This window comes from Protopterus annectens, chromosome 3.part0, assembly GCF_019279795.1.
Source record: "Protopterus annectens isolate FY-2018-M chromosome 3.part0, PAN1.0, whole genome shotgun sequence".
NCBI classification, from domain to species: domain Eukaryota; kingdom Metazoa; phylum Chordata; order Ceratodontiformes; family Protopteridae; genus Protopterus; species Protopterus annectens.
Genome location: NC_056731.1, coordinates 1,165,291,201 through 1,165,304,365, shown reverse-complemented (window position 1 = coordinate 1,165,304,365; position 13,165 = coordinate 1,165,291,201). Strand labels below are relative to the sequence as shown.

Here is a 13,165-nt window from a genome sequence, read left to right as displayed (position 1 = left end):
ACACAGGCTCACTTCAAGTTCACAAATGCTTACTCTGGCAGAAGATTTAATATCCTTAATTAGGGGATCCCAATCTCACCCAGACAGGGCCTCTCAGCCCCCAGAAAAGAGACCTAGAGCAGAGCCCCCCGAGCCAGTGTCCTCTGATGATTCTGCGGATGACTCAGACATTACAGACCAGCCAGAGGCTCCTTTTTCTACTTATGAAGATTCCGATGCTGAAGAATCCATTCCAGCTGCCTCTCCACCAGAGGAATTTTCCTTTGGGGAAACCTTACATGCCATGAGAGAACAATTCCAATGGCAGGGACAAGATTTCTCAGATTCAAGAAAAAGGCTTAGGACTTTTCTGCACTTACCACAACATAGGCCCTTAGCTATACCTCCTGTACTGCCTGTTGTGGATGATGCATTTAATGATGTTTGCACTGCCCCTGATTCTTTACCTCCAGCCCCTGCCAAACCAGATAGATTTTACAGGATGCCAGACACTCATCACCACCTATACAAGGCCCCACTTGCAGATCCCGAAACTATATCCCAGGGGCCTAAGGCAGTAGCCACGACCACAGCAAAAAACCCTATTCCTTCTGAAAGGGAATCCAGGTCCTTAGAGAGATGGGGGAAAAAAGTTTACACCTCTGCTACTCTCTCAGCTAGAGCTTTAAACTGTCAGTTTCATATGATCCAATACCAAGAGTTTATGCTTGATCAGTTAACTAAAAAACTGTCCTCTGATGAATCCTTAGATAAGAAATATGTATTAGAAATGGTGAATAACATCCAACAGGTTAGTAACCATTCCTTAAAATGTGGCTATGATGCACTGGAGGCTTCATTTAGATCAGCCATGACTGGCACAGTGATAAGAAGGCATGCATGGTTGAAAGAACAGGTCTTACCGGATCATGTTAAAGCAAAGCTGTTAGATGCTCCTATGGATAAGGCCAGTCTATTTGGTACACCTGCCCAGCAAGTAATGAAGAAAATGGAAGAAAAGGCAAAATCTGTACAAACAGTTAAAGATTTCTTACAGGTTCAGCCCCCAAGGTTTAGCAGGAACTGGCCTGCCAAAAACTGGTCCTTTCCAGACTCCACAAAATCCCAAAGGGGCAGGAATAGACGCTCTAGAGGCAGAAATCAATCCAGTGGAGGTGCCTACAGAGGACGACAGTGGCAAGGCGATAACCAAGGCACAGACACAACCACTGCCACTGCAACAGGACAATCACAGTGACTTGGCTCTGACACCGCCTACCAGGGAGCAAATAGCAGCACCTTTAGGCGGAAAGTTAGCCTTATCTTCGAAAAATTGGCACTATATCACAAAAGACAAGTGGATTTTGCAAACCGTAGACCAAGGCTACCTGTTCCACTTCCACACCTTACCAGTAAAAAGAGGAATGCCAAACCTACCTCCAAATCAAAAAATAGAAGCTCTACAGCAGATAGCGAAATTAACAAAGATGAGAGCTGTGGAAAGAGTACCAATATCAGAATAGGACAAAGGATTCTACTCCAGACTCTTCCTAGTACCAAGAAAAGAGAAAAGTTGGAGACCTATTCTCGACATGTCCGTCTTAAACACATACATCATTGTCCCAAAATTCAAAATGCTGACCCTACAGCAACTTCTTCCCATGCTGGGCAAGGAGTGTTGGCTGGTAACTCTAGATCTCAAGGAGGCATACCTGCATGTCCCCATTCGACCAAATTGCAGAAGATACCTCAGATTTCTTGCAGGATCAGAGCATTATCAATTCTCAGCATTGCCCTTTGGCTTATCTACTGCGCCCAGAGTATTCACAAAATGCCTGGCATCAGTAATCGCTCACTGCAGACTACAGGGGATCCAAATTTATCCATACCTGGACGACTGCCTGTTACAAGCGGACAACAAAAGCAAGCTGACAACAGATTTACAAAGGGTCATTTACTTGCTACAAGCCCTGGGATACACAGTCAATTTACAAAAGTCAAGGCTGATACCATCCCAAACAAGAACATTTTTGGGCGCGGAATTGGACACAGTAAAACAAATGGCATTCCTAACCGCAGAAAAACAAAAAGAACTCCCTCTTTACTTCTTGGCATTAACAAAGCAGAACAAACTAACAGCAAGAAAAGTTCTGCAGGCCTTGGGCTTCATGGCATCATGCATAATCTTGGTCCCACATGCCAGACTGCATATGAGAAAGCTACAGTGGTACCTAAAGAATTTATGGTCTCAGCACAGGCACAGCTTAGAAACAGAAATCCCACTAATCCCATGTCTAAAACAAGAGTTCCTATGGTGGGCTCAAGCATGCCAGTCAAACCCAGGCTTACCCTTCCACAACTTTCGAGCGAGCCAAACCATCACAACGGACGCCTCAGACCTAGGATGGGGGGAGCACATGCTGGACAAATGCATACAAGGATTGTGGACTCAAGACCAGCTGCACCTGCACATAAACCAAAAAGAAATGCTGGCAGTAAAACTGGCAATCCAAAAATTCAGACCATTCCTCAAAGAAGGCCATTTGATGATAAGGACAGACAACACCACAGTCATGTGGTACATCAACAAACAGGGAGGCACTCATTCATACCCCCTATGCAGAATGACTTTGGACCTTTGGAATCTGGCTCTCAGCTACAACATCCAGTTACAGGCAATATTTGTGCCGGGAAAAGAGAACACCCTAGCAGACATGTTAAGCAGAACCACCTCGGATGCTCACGAATGGATGCTACACCCGGACATCTTCAAGGTCATCACAAAGAAATGGGGAATGCCACAAATAGATCTATTCGCATCCCCACTCAATCACCAGCTCAAAAAATTCTGCACAAGGACATTCCACCCACTTGCATGGAAGGTGGACTCTTTATCCTTCAGCTGGAAAGGCCTGACAGCATATGCATTTCCACCTCTTCCCTTGATGCACAAGGTACTACTGAAAATCAAAGAGGAACGTCCAAGGATAATCCTGATAGCTCGAATTGGCCAAGACAACACTGGTACCCATTGCTGAGGAGCATGTCTCGGGAGAGAATGTGGTCAATACCCCGATGCCTTTGATGTTAACTCAGAACAACTACAACATCATGCATCCAAACCTAAAACCTTGCAACTGACTGCCTGGAACATCACATAGCAGCAACTAACCCAGACCTTTCCCAAAGGGTTAAAGACATTATCCTTGAAGCCCGCAGACCTTCAACAAGAAGGAACTATGCAGGAAAATGGAAAAGGTTTGTCATTTGGAGTACTGAAAGAGGAAAAGATGTGTCGAACATGGATATTGCTAACATTCTGGAGTACTTGGCAGAGCTTCTACATACAGGCCTGTCCTATTCCTCCATCAAGATACATGCATCAGCTATTTCAGCAGAATACAGCTTCGATCCACCTGTCTTTTCGCATCCTCTACTCAGGCAGTTCCTCAGAGGGATCAAAAATGTAAAACCTCCTAGGAAACCACCATTACCAGCAGGGGACTTGAACTCTGTGCTAGAAAAGTTGACACTCCCTCCGTTTGAACCAGCAGCAACAGCAGATCTGCAACACCTGTCATGGAAAACTGCTTTCCTACTGGCAATTACCTCAGCAAGGAGGGTTTCGGAACTACAGGCCTTAATGGCAGTGCAACCCTTCCTAATCTTCCATCAAGATAGGGTGTCCATGAGAACTAATCCTACATTTATGCCTAAGGTGGTATCCAGAGTGTCTTTAATCCAGGCAATCCACCTACCTACCTTCTTTCCCAATCCACAGAACAGGGGGGAAAGACTGCTGCATACCTTGGATGTACATAGGCAGTTACGCTACTACCTGGACAGAACCAAAAGTAACAGAAAAACTGACCAGCTTTTAGTAGCCTATGCAACAGGAAGGGAAGGAAAAGCAATTTCCAAACAGACAATCTCCAAATGGATAGGAAATTGCATAAGATTCTGTTACTCCTACCATGGAAAACCAATTCCACAGAACATAAGACCTCATTCTACAAGGGCTACAGCCACTACCACAGCTTTCTTACGAGGAGTGGCAACCAAGGACATTATTGAGGCGGCTACTTGGACCTCCGCATACATTTGCCAAGCATTATAATTTACCTCTATACTCTAGATCCCGAGCAGGGTTTGCCACTGCTGTACTGCAAGGGATCCTAACTACACCATAATTTTTCTTCCTCCACCCCTAGTTTGGCTATGGTATTCTACCCATTTGTTATGACTGCAGATGCATCCATGAAGGACATAGTACAGTTTTGTACCTACCATAAATGTAGATGTCCGAACTGGATAGCATCTGCAGTCAGGATTACCCACCCTCCTTCCCCTCTGTGGTACTCCTAGGGTATTTACCCTCCTAATAGCTAGCTGGGGGGGGGGGGGAGTCTCTTATGGTGGATTTGTTTGTATATATGTGCATACATGCTTATTTTTTGTGTTTGCCTTCTACTTTTTTGGAAACATTGGCATTTATCCAAAATTTAGCCTTCCAAGAGGGCAACTGGCATCTGGGGCAAGAAACACTGAGGAAAATGGCGTCGGCTGATGCTTTTATACCCGAAGACCAGCAGAGATGACGTCGGGTGAAGTGCGACATCAGCGGCCGGACCCAGACTTTGGAATCCGGCCGACCGAAGGGCTGCCTGACGACAGGACAACCCATTTGTTATGACTGCAGATGCTATCCAGTTCGGACATCTACATTTATGGTAGGTACAAAACTGTACTTTTTTTGTACTAGTTATTATAGATTTAGACATGTCAGAAAAACAAAAGTCAGGGTTTAAAAGGTGTGTGTGTGGTCAGAAAATATCGGTTACAGACAACCACTCCACCTGCGTGTACTGTTTGGGAGCTGTACACTTACAAGAGGTGTGCTCTATCTGCCATTCCTTTAGCGCCAGGGTCCTTCTGGAAAGACGTAGGACATTGGTGGATAGAGGACGCCTGAAGCCTGAATTTCAGGCTTCTCTAGATAAGGCTGACACCTCTTCCAAGGCTTTGAAGGGGTTGAAGTCTTCCAAAGGATCCTCAGAGCCCAAGTCATCTGCTCAGAGTTCCTCAAGTATGGTCCGTGCATCGGCTCCACAGTCCTTGGAGCCGTGTATCGAGTCCTTACCTCGGGGTCCAGTTGTGGAACTGATATTGGAGACCCCTCAGTCTCCAATCCTTCAAACGATTCCACCTTCGGCCCCTTTGACCCATCCCTCGACTCATTCTTCCAGGCTTTCCGATGTGGATCTGGACCGAGTGGTCAAGAGGCTTTTAGAGAACTCGGCCCTGGCCAAAATGCTTTCTTCTTCTTGCCATTCGGCTTCGAAGCCTGAAATCCCTCCCATGGCTACTCCACCTCCTCCTCCGAAGCGAATTGAGCATTCGGAGCCAGGGCAGACGGAACCGATACTGGTAGAACCCTTGGAGCCGAGGTTCGATCCTCCTTCCTCGGCTCCATCGACCTTGATCTCCTCGGACCCGACCGGGGAGTCTCGGGGCCTACAGTCCCTCGCTGGCTCCGGGGTGGAGAGTCGAACCGATACCTCGGTTCAGACTCTTCCACTTGGGGCTTTGGCGCAGGTGGCCTCGGCCCCGTCCTCTGGATTGGAGCATGGGGTCTTGGTCCGGGGAGAGCTGCCGGTCTCTTCAGAGCCGACTGCCTTCTCGGACTGGGATTCTGGTGCTTTCGATGCCATGAGGAAGGTCATGGCTGCCAAGACCACTACCTCCTCGGATCTGTCTTCCCCTTCCCCCAAGGGGCTTCGTTCTACCTCTTCCCTGCAGATCCCCACGAAGGGTCGGAATCCAGGACATCAGGTATCCCCATTGGGTGGCCCCACCTCTCTAGGCACTTCACCGGACGACCCCACCGATGAAGTTCCTAGGAAGAGATTGTGCAAGAAGAGGCACTTGGATTCCCCTCAGGAATCTCTGACATTGGATACCGACTTGAAGGAATCAGAAGGGTTCCCACGATCCCCCTCAGAAGATGTCTTATTCGCAGACATTTTGGAAATTTTAAGGCAGAGGGGTGAGTGGCAGTCCCTTGCCCCTTCTGAGGACGAGTCGGTTCTCCTGAAGGCCTTCGGATCTCAGCCATTCACCTTCTGGGTTACTCCGCCCTTCGATGAGTTGATGGAGCTAGTTACTCGAAGGGCGTGGGAGTCTCCTGACTCAGTGGAACCAGTTCCTCGGAGGCCCAATAAATTTATTACTTCCCCCACTGACAAGGCCTTTCTTACAAAAGGAGTCACAGTTGATGCCATGGTGGTGGCGGCGTCCACCAAGAAAGAGATGTCAGAAACCTCTTCTGCTGTCCATCCTCCTAATAGAGATTCTAGGACGATGGGCAGGTATGGGAAACGCATATTTAGTTCTGCGGCATTTTCCATGAGGTCGCTCAACTACCTGACACATTTTACCCGCCTTCAACGAGATCTCATAAAAGATCTGGGAGATGCTCTTCAGGGTAAATACAGCTGATGCAGTCTCTGAAAAGGTGACTGCACAGCTCAGCACCCTTAATTCGATAGTAAACTCATCCATGTGTCTCATTTTGCATGCTGCCAATGGCTCGAGTAGGGCTGCAGGCTCAGCGATACCTCTTCGGAGGCAATCCTGGATGCGCCTTTGCGGACGCCTTTAAATCTTCATTTGTCAATACCCCATTCGACGGGTCTGCCTTGTTCGGACACAAAGTTAAGGAGACACTTACTAGGTGTGAACAGGAAGGAAAGACTGTGTCTGCTGTAGGGGTCCGTTTTTCCACTCCAACCAGACTGTACCCCAAAGGGCAACGAAGTGGGAAAATATGGTTCCGAAAACCTCAAGGAGCTTTCCAAAACACACTACTGATACCCCCTCTAGAGGCAGAGGAGGGGGCAGAAATGGAAGACGCCGTCCAAACGGCAGAGGCGGTCTGCAAAACCAGGGCGACAGGGATCAGTTCTCTGGTAAGCCCTATCAGCGTTCCTGAAAGGAAGCCCAGCTGTCCTACTCTGGAGGCAGTCAGGGTCACTTGGCTTTATACCCAAACACCTGGCTAAACATTACAACGGATTCCTGGGTAAAAAGCGTCATTGCCAGAGGTTATTACATTCCCTTTTTAAAAACCCCACCTATATGTACAAAGATCCCAGATGTACCACCCAGTCTGAGAAAACTAGCAACCATAGAAATCCAAAAGCTGCTGGACAAAATCCAGCCAGTCCCGGTGGACCAAAGAGGATCCGGAACTCACTCATGGTTCTTTTTAGTAAGAAAACAGGGGACTGGAGGCCCATACTAGACCTCAGCAAACTCAACACCTTCGTCAAGAAGGAAAAGGTCCGGATGGTCACGCTGCAGTCGATTCTCCCCTTCCTAGCAACGGGCGATTGGATGTGCTCTATAGATCTCAAGGATGCTTACTACCACATCAAAATGGACAGATCATCCAGAGATCACCTGCGTTTCCGGCTGGGGGCCAGTCATTAATAATTCAGTGCCCTGCCCTTTAGTCTCACCACAGCCGCCAGGGTGTTCACCAAATGTATGGCAGTGGTCACGGCTCACTTGAGATGGTTGGGATTCCGGGTGTTTCCATATCTGGACGACTGGCTCCTCACCGCCACCTCCAGGCATCAACTAATCCAAGCAAGAGACTACACCATAGACCTTTGTTCTCAGTTGGGCATAATCCTAAATTTTGAAAAATCTGCGCTATCACCCTCACAGCATATTACATTTATAGGAGCAGAACTGGACACCATCGATGCAAGGATCAGGTTGCCCCAATCAAGAATCATAACTCTCAAAAAACAATTATCCAGTCTCCTAGCCTGCAACAAAGCTCCAGCATCCCAGATACTACAGCTTTTAGGCACAATGGCAGCCACATTGATAACAGTTCTGTTAGGCCGCATGCACATGCGAATTCTCCAGTGGTTACTTTTCACACAATGGTCTTAACAACAACTACCCATGTCACACGAGATCCGGTTAACCAGTCTTTGCAAGAAAGATCTCAGTTGGTGGTTGAACAGCGACCAAGTGACAATCTGAAGTCCCTTTGTTCTTCCCCAACCCACAGCCACAGTGACCACGGATGCTTCCCTGATAGGGTGGGGAGGGCTATTTCAGGGAAAGACGGTCCAAGGCATTTGGTCAATCATGGAAACGCAATTGCATATAAATGTCCTAGAGCTGAGAGCGGTGTTCCTAGCGTTGCAACACTTTCACAACTCTCTTCCTCCGGGCACAATTGCTATCCAGACAGACAACATGTTGGTCGTCTGGTACATCAACAAACAAGGGGGAACCAGATCGTACCCTTTATGCTGGGAGGCCCTAAGGATCTGGCAATGGGCTGTATCCACCAGACGCTTTCTGATAGCAACGCACATCCTGGGGTCATCCAACATGATAGCGGACAAACTAAGCAGAGCCATGCTGTTGCCTCACGAGTGGTCTCTCAAACAACAAGTGGCGGAAAACATTTTCCGCAGATGGGGCCAGCCTTGCTGCGACCTATTTGCATCTCCGATGAATGCCAAATGCAGCAGCTACTTTGCCCTTTATCCCCCACCGGGGAACAAACCGAGGGATGCGCTTGTACACGATTGGCCCCCGGGTCTTCTATATGCCTTTCCGCCAATACCTCTAATTCCCAAATTCATGCAGAAAGCCAAAAGTCTGGGAAGGACTGTGATTTTAATAGCCCCGTCAGATTTGGTTTCCCTTCCTGCGGAAGTATCAAGTGGAAGAACCATGGATCCTGGACCCAGTGCCGGATCTTCTGACTCATTCATTGGGAGTTCTCCACCCCTCCCTCACGTCCCTGAAACTGACAGCTTGGCTGCTCCAATTCCCACATTAGCCAGGTCACATGAGTTGTCTTCTGCGGTCCAACATATTATAGTTTCATCTCATAAGCTATGTACCAGGAAACTATGTAACAGCAAATGGAAACGATTTGTTCACTGGGCTTCTCAACATGACACTGATCCTTATGTAGCACCTATCCATACCATCTTAGAATTCTTGTCGTCATTGTTCCATGATGGCGCGGCTGCTGCCACCATAAGAGTTCAGTTGGCGGCTATCTCAAACTTTCATGTGGGCTTCAACGGCTCTAACATCATGTCGCATAGGCTTTGTAAAGCATTCTCAAAAGGAACCCACCATCTCAGGCCACCTATTAGGCATCCTGTCTACCCATGGAATTTGAATCTGGTTTTATCCCAACTGATGCTCGCTCCCTTTGAACCTGCTTCATCTTGTCATGTAAAGTTTTTGTCTTGGAAAACACTATTCCTGGTAGCCATCACATCTGCACGTAGGGTCTCCGAACTTCGAGCCTTGTCTGCCAAACCCCCATATTTGATTTTTCACCCTGATAGAGTGTCCCTCAGAACTAATCCTACCTTTCTTCCCAAGATCTCTTCGGAAAGTAACTTAAATCAATCCATTGAGCTCCCAACCTTCTTCAAACACCATACCAACAAACTAGAATATATGTTACACGAGCTTGATGTACATAGACAACTGAGGTTCTATCTGGATAGAACGAAGGATTTCAGACAATCGGACCAACTCTTCGTGTCTTATGCAGACAATAAAAAAGGTTGCTCAGTATCAAAAATCACTCTATCTATCTTACATTCCTGCCCACCTTCCCCTCCAGTCGAGTGAGATGGTTGCCTTGTAGATTGTTTCAGCTGTCAGTCTGTTTATACATTCCTGCTCCTCTTCTGTCCTTCTGCTCTTGGAGTTACCTGAGTAGGTAGACTTTATAGTCATATTCTGTCGGTAGGCTGTCTTGGTTGCAACATACTAGATCTGGAGACTCATAGCAGGACATCATGGGATATTCACTGGGTCTCGAGCTTCTTTGAGAGTCTGAGCTTGAAAAAAAGGCCGATTCGGAGCTGAGGGATTGGCTCCGACCCACGTGTAAGAACAAAAAGGCGAGATGAACAACTCACATGGAACGTTATGGTAAGGACATAACTTCTTTTTTTAATTTCCTCAGTCACTGGTAGTGTATGTATTGGTCTGGTCCCATTGCATGCTAGAGGAACTTTTGTTCTCTGAGGTAAATGCTAGCTTTTGTCTCAGGACTAGACTTTTTCACTTATAGCAAGCCAGAGGGCTCTTCTTGCAGCTGCCTCAGAGGTTAGCTTTATGGCTATTGAAAGAGGTTCTTTGACTTGTTGCTGTCCACCCAGTTTAGTAGATGGGTAGATTGGTTGATCACATTTAATACTTTTTCTTTTCGGCCATAATTCTGCAGTCAAGATTTATTTTATCTTATTTATTTATTCTTTGATAACCAGGGTAGAATACTGATCCATTTGGACTGTTTTCTGGCTCAGCATGGGAGTAGAAGCTAAACATAAGTCAAACCAGTACAGACCTAGATCCAAGTTAAATTTCAGTATGAACAGTAATCAGAATGAAATAGTCAGTAGAGTAAACTAACACACACACTGGCTAGTAATTGTAGATTGCACAGTTACTCTAGTTTGCAAAGTAGATGTAGTAGGTAAGGATGGGGTAGGGGATTAATAAAAAGGAAAAAGAGGGATGCAGAGTTTGAAAAGGCTGGTAGTGTAAAGAATTGGGAAGGATGGAGGGGTAAAGAATTAGGGAGGATTTCAGTTTTGTTTTTGCCTTCCCTGATTTGATTAACAACATGACTTTTTCTCAAAACTGAATAGTTAAGCAGATCATTAAGCAAGTTTCCCCATTGTCATCATCCTTTAAGATGTGCTTCTTTGTAGTCAGACCAAAATATTTTGACAGTCATTCTGTCCTGCTCATCTTTTGAGCCTATTTGTTTGACAGACAATTACATTTGAGTCTTGGAAACCAATGATTTGATGTTGTCAATCTCACCTTTATTCTCACTGATGGGATCTGATCCGATCCATCTCGGCTGTTTTCCAAGCTCGAGGTCTTCAACAAAATTTGTGGGCCGCCTCCTTTACCCATAATGCAATCTCCTAGCTTCCTCAGATCTCATTTCCCACACAGTGAAGAGGTTGGATAGCAAGTTTTGGGATAAGTGTTTGATATTTTTTTCTTATTATTATAGATTTCTAACTTTCCAATACTTAAAAACCTTTTTCTCTTAAAATAATGTTTATATCTTTGCCCTTTAGCGAGTGACTTGTTAGTCTCTTTCTACACTTTTTATTAGTAGTTAGTGTCTGTTTCAGTTAGAGGACGTCTATTGAACGTCTGTTTAAATTCCCTTCTTTCCTACATTTCCCACCTTTCTAATAAAAAATCTCTATGTCCTTTTAAAATTTTTGTCCATTTAAGGTAGAGGACTGTCTCGGAGTTTTTTGTGCGCTCTGTTCCTCTTCATCTGCTCTTTCTTTCTGATATAGATATGTCTCAAAAGCAGAAAGGGAAGCCCCTAGGTTTCAAGAAATGTGAAAAATGTGGGGAAAAGATGCCCCTAAGCAATTTGCACATTCTGTGTGTTTATTGCTTTGGGTCTCTTCATTTACATGAGTCATGCTCCATCTGCCATGGATTTAACCACAGGAAATTGATGAAGTGTAAAAATAAGTTTATTCTAAAAGGTCTCGTTGTTGTTCTTTCGGCTTTTCCCGATTAGGGGTCACCACAGCGGAACTCCGGTCCACAAATGATTGGCAGTAGATTTTTACAGTGCCGAGGTGCCAGCTCGACACCCAACCTTCAACAAGGGAATGCCCATTCTACACGTCTTTCGAACACCACTCGACCGCAGGGAGGACATGTAGACTCCACACAGAAGGCGCTCCAGCCGAGAATCAAACGGGAGAGCCTCTTTGTGAGACAACAACACTACCGCTGCACCACCGCAGCTTACTCTAAAAGGTCTCCTTAAGACCCCTTTTTCTGAGGCTATATCGCCGGAATCTTCAAAATCTGACAAAATTAGACAAACCACAAAAGTGAGCTTTTTCGGAGCCGAAGTGGAAAGCTCCCAAGCTGTTGGCTCCAAAGGAAGTACCATAGCAGACTACTCAGTTTGGATCCAAAGCTATTCGGATTAGCAAGAACCCTCTTCCCTGAAGTCAACCTTCCCCTCTGAGTTTATTTATAGGAGCTGATCATCTTCCCTGGAACTACTCCACTCTCAGCTCCCTTCACCTCTTCTAGCCAGATTGAAGTTACCTACCCTCTCTACCCGATCCACCTGGAGTCTGTCCGATGAAGGTGTGGATAGGGGAGTGAAGAGACTATTAAAGACACCGACCTTAGCCAAATTTTTGGTGGATATGAGCCCAAATGGAAATGGATCAGACACAGTCTTCCCTCCTTAGTGCCTGCTCCTCCTCCGATCCATCCCTTGGTTTGGAGCCATAAAATTCCAATATCCAGCTTGTGTCTGTATCAGGTCCAGGACCCATAGGCTCCTCGGATCCACTATCTGCCCGGAGTGTTTCCACCTAGTCTGAGCAGGAGACCTCTGGAAGCCGACACTCCCTGGTTGGGACCGCGGAGCCAGTTCAGATCTCATCAGATCCTACCCTGCCTCCGGGCGCATCGGCGTGGGTGAGTTTGGCTCTTACCTCAGCTTCGGAGCTTCTGTCTTCTGCTGCAGAGGTTACATCGGCTCTGACAACTTGCTTGTCTGATCCGGGGAGTTGGCGCACTGCCTTCGAAGTTATGAGGAGGGTTCTGATTACCTCTCAGTCTGAGACGCAATCTCCTTTGGATCTTCCTCCCAGTTCTGTCCAGGTGTCTTTGCCTTCTCAACTACCCTCTCTACAGGTCCACAGAGACCGTAGGCCTCAGGATGTCCAGCAGGGGACTCCCCCCATTCTAAAACCTCCCCAGCATATCCCACTGAGGAGGTCCCTCGGAAGAGGACATACAAGAAGAAGCATCTTGACTCCCCAGAGGAGTCCATCACATCTGATACCGACCTCAATGAAGCAGAAGGGTCCCCATGGTCACCACCTGAAGATGTCTCCTTTGGAGACATCCTGGAAATCTTAAAGCAGAGAGGTGACTGGCAGTCCACCTCCCCTTCGGCCAAGGAGTCAGTTTACCTGAAGGCTTTTGGGTCTCACCCTTCAACCTCTTGGGTGACATCTCCTTCTGATGAGCTTATTGAGTTAATTTCTCATAAGGCTTGAGAGACCCCAGATACCATAGAGCCTACTCCTACGAGGCCAGATAAATATTT

At 46.7% G+C, this 13,165-nt stretch overlaps 1 protein-coding gene across 1 annotated transcript in view; it reads left to right on the top strand.

Moving 5' to 3' along the window:
* The window catches only part of NBN (nibrin), a 1,386,396-nt gene that overhangs the window by 730,233 nt on the left and 642,998 nt on the right, over positions 1-13,165 (top strand). The gene's annotated exons all lie outside the window — the stretch shown is intronic.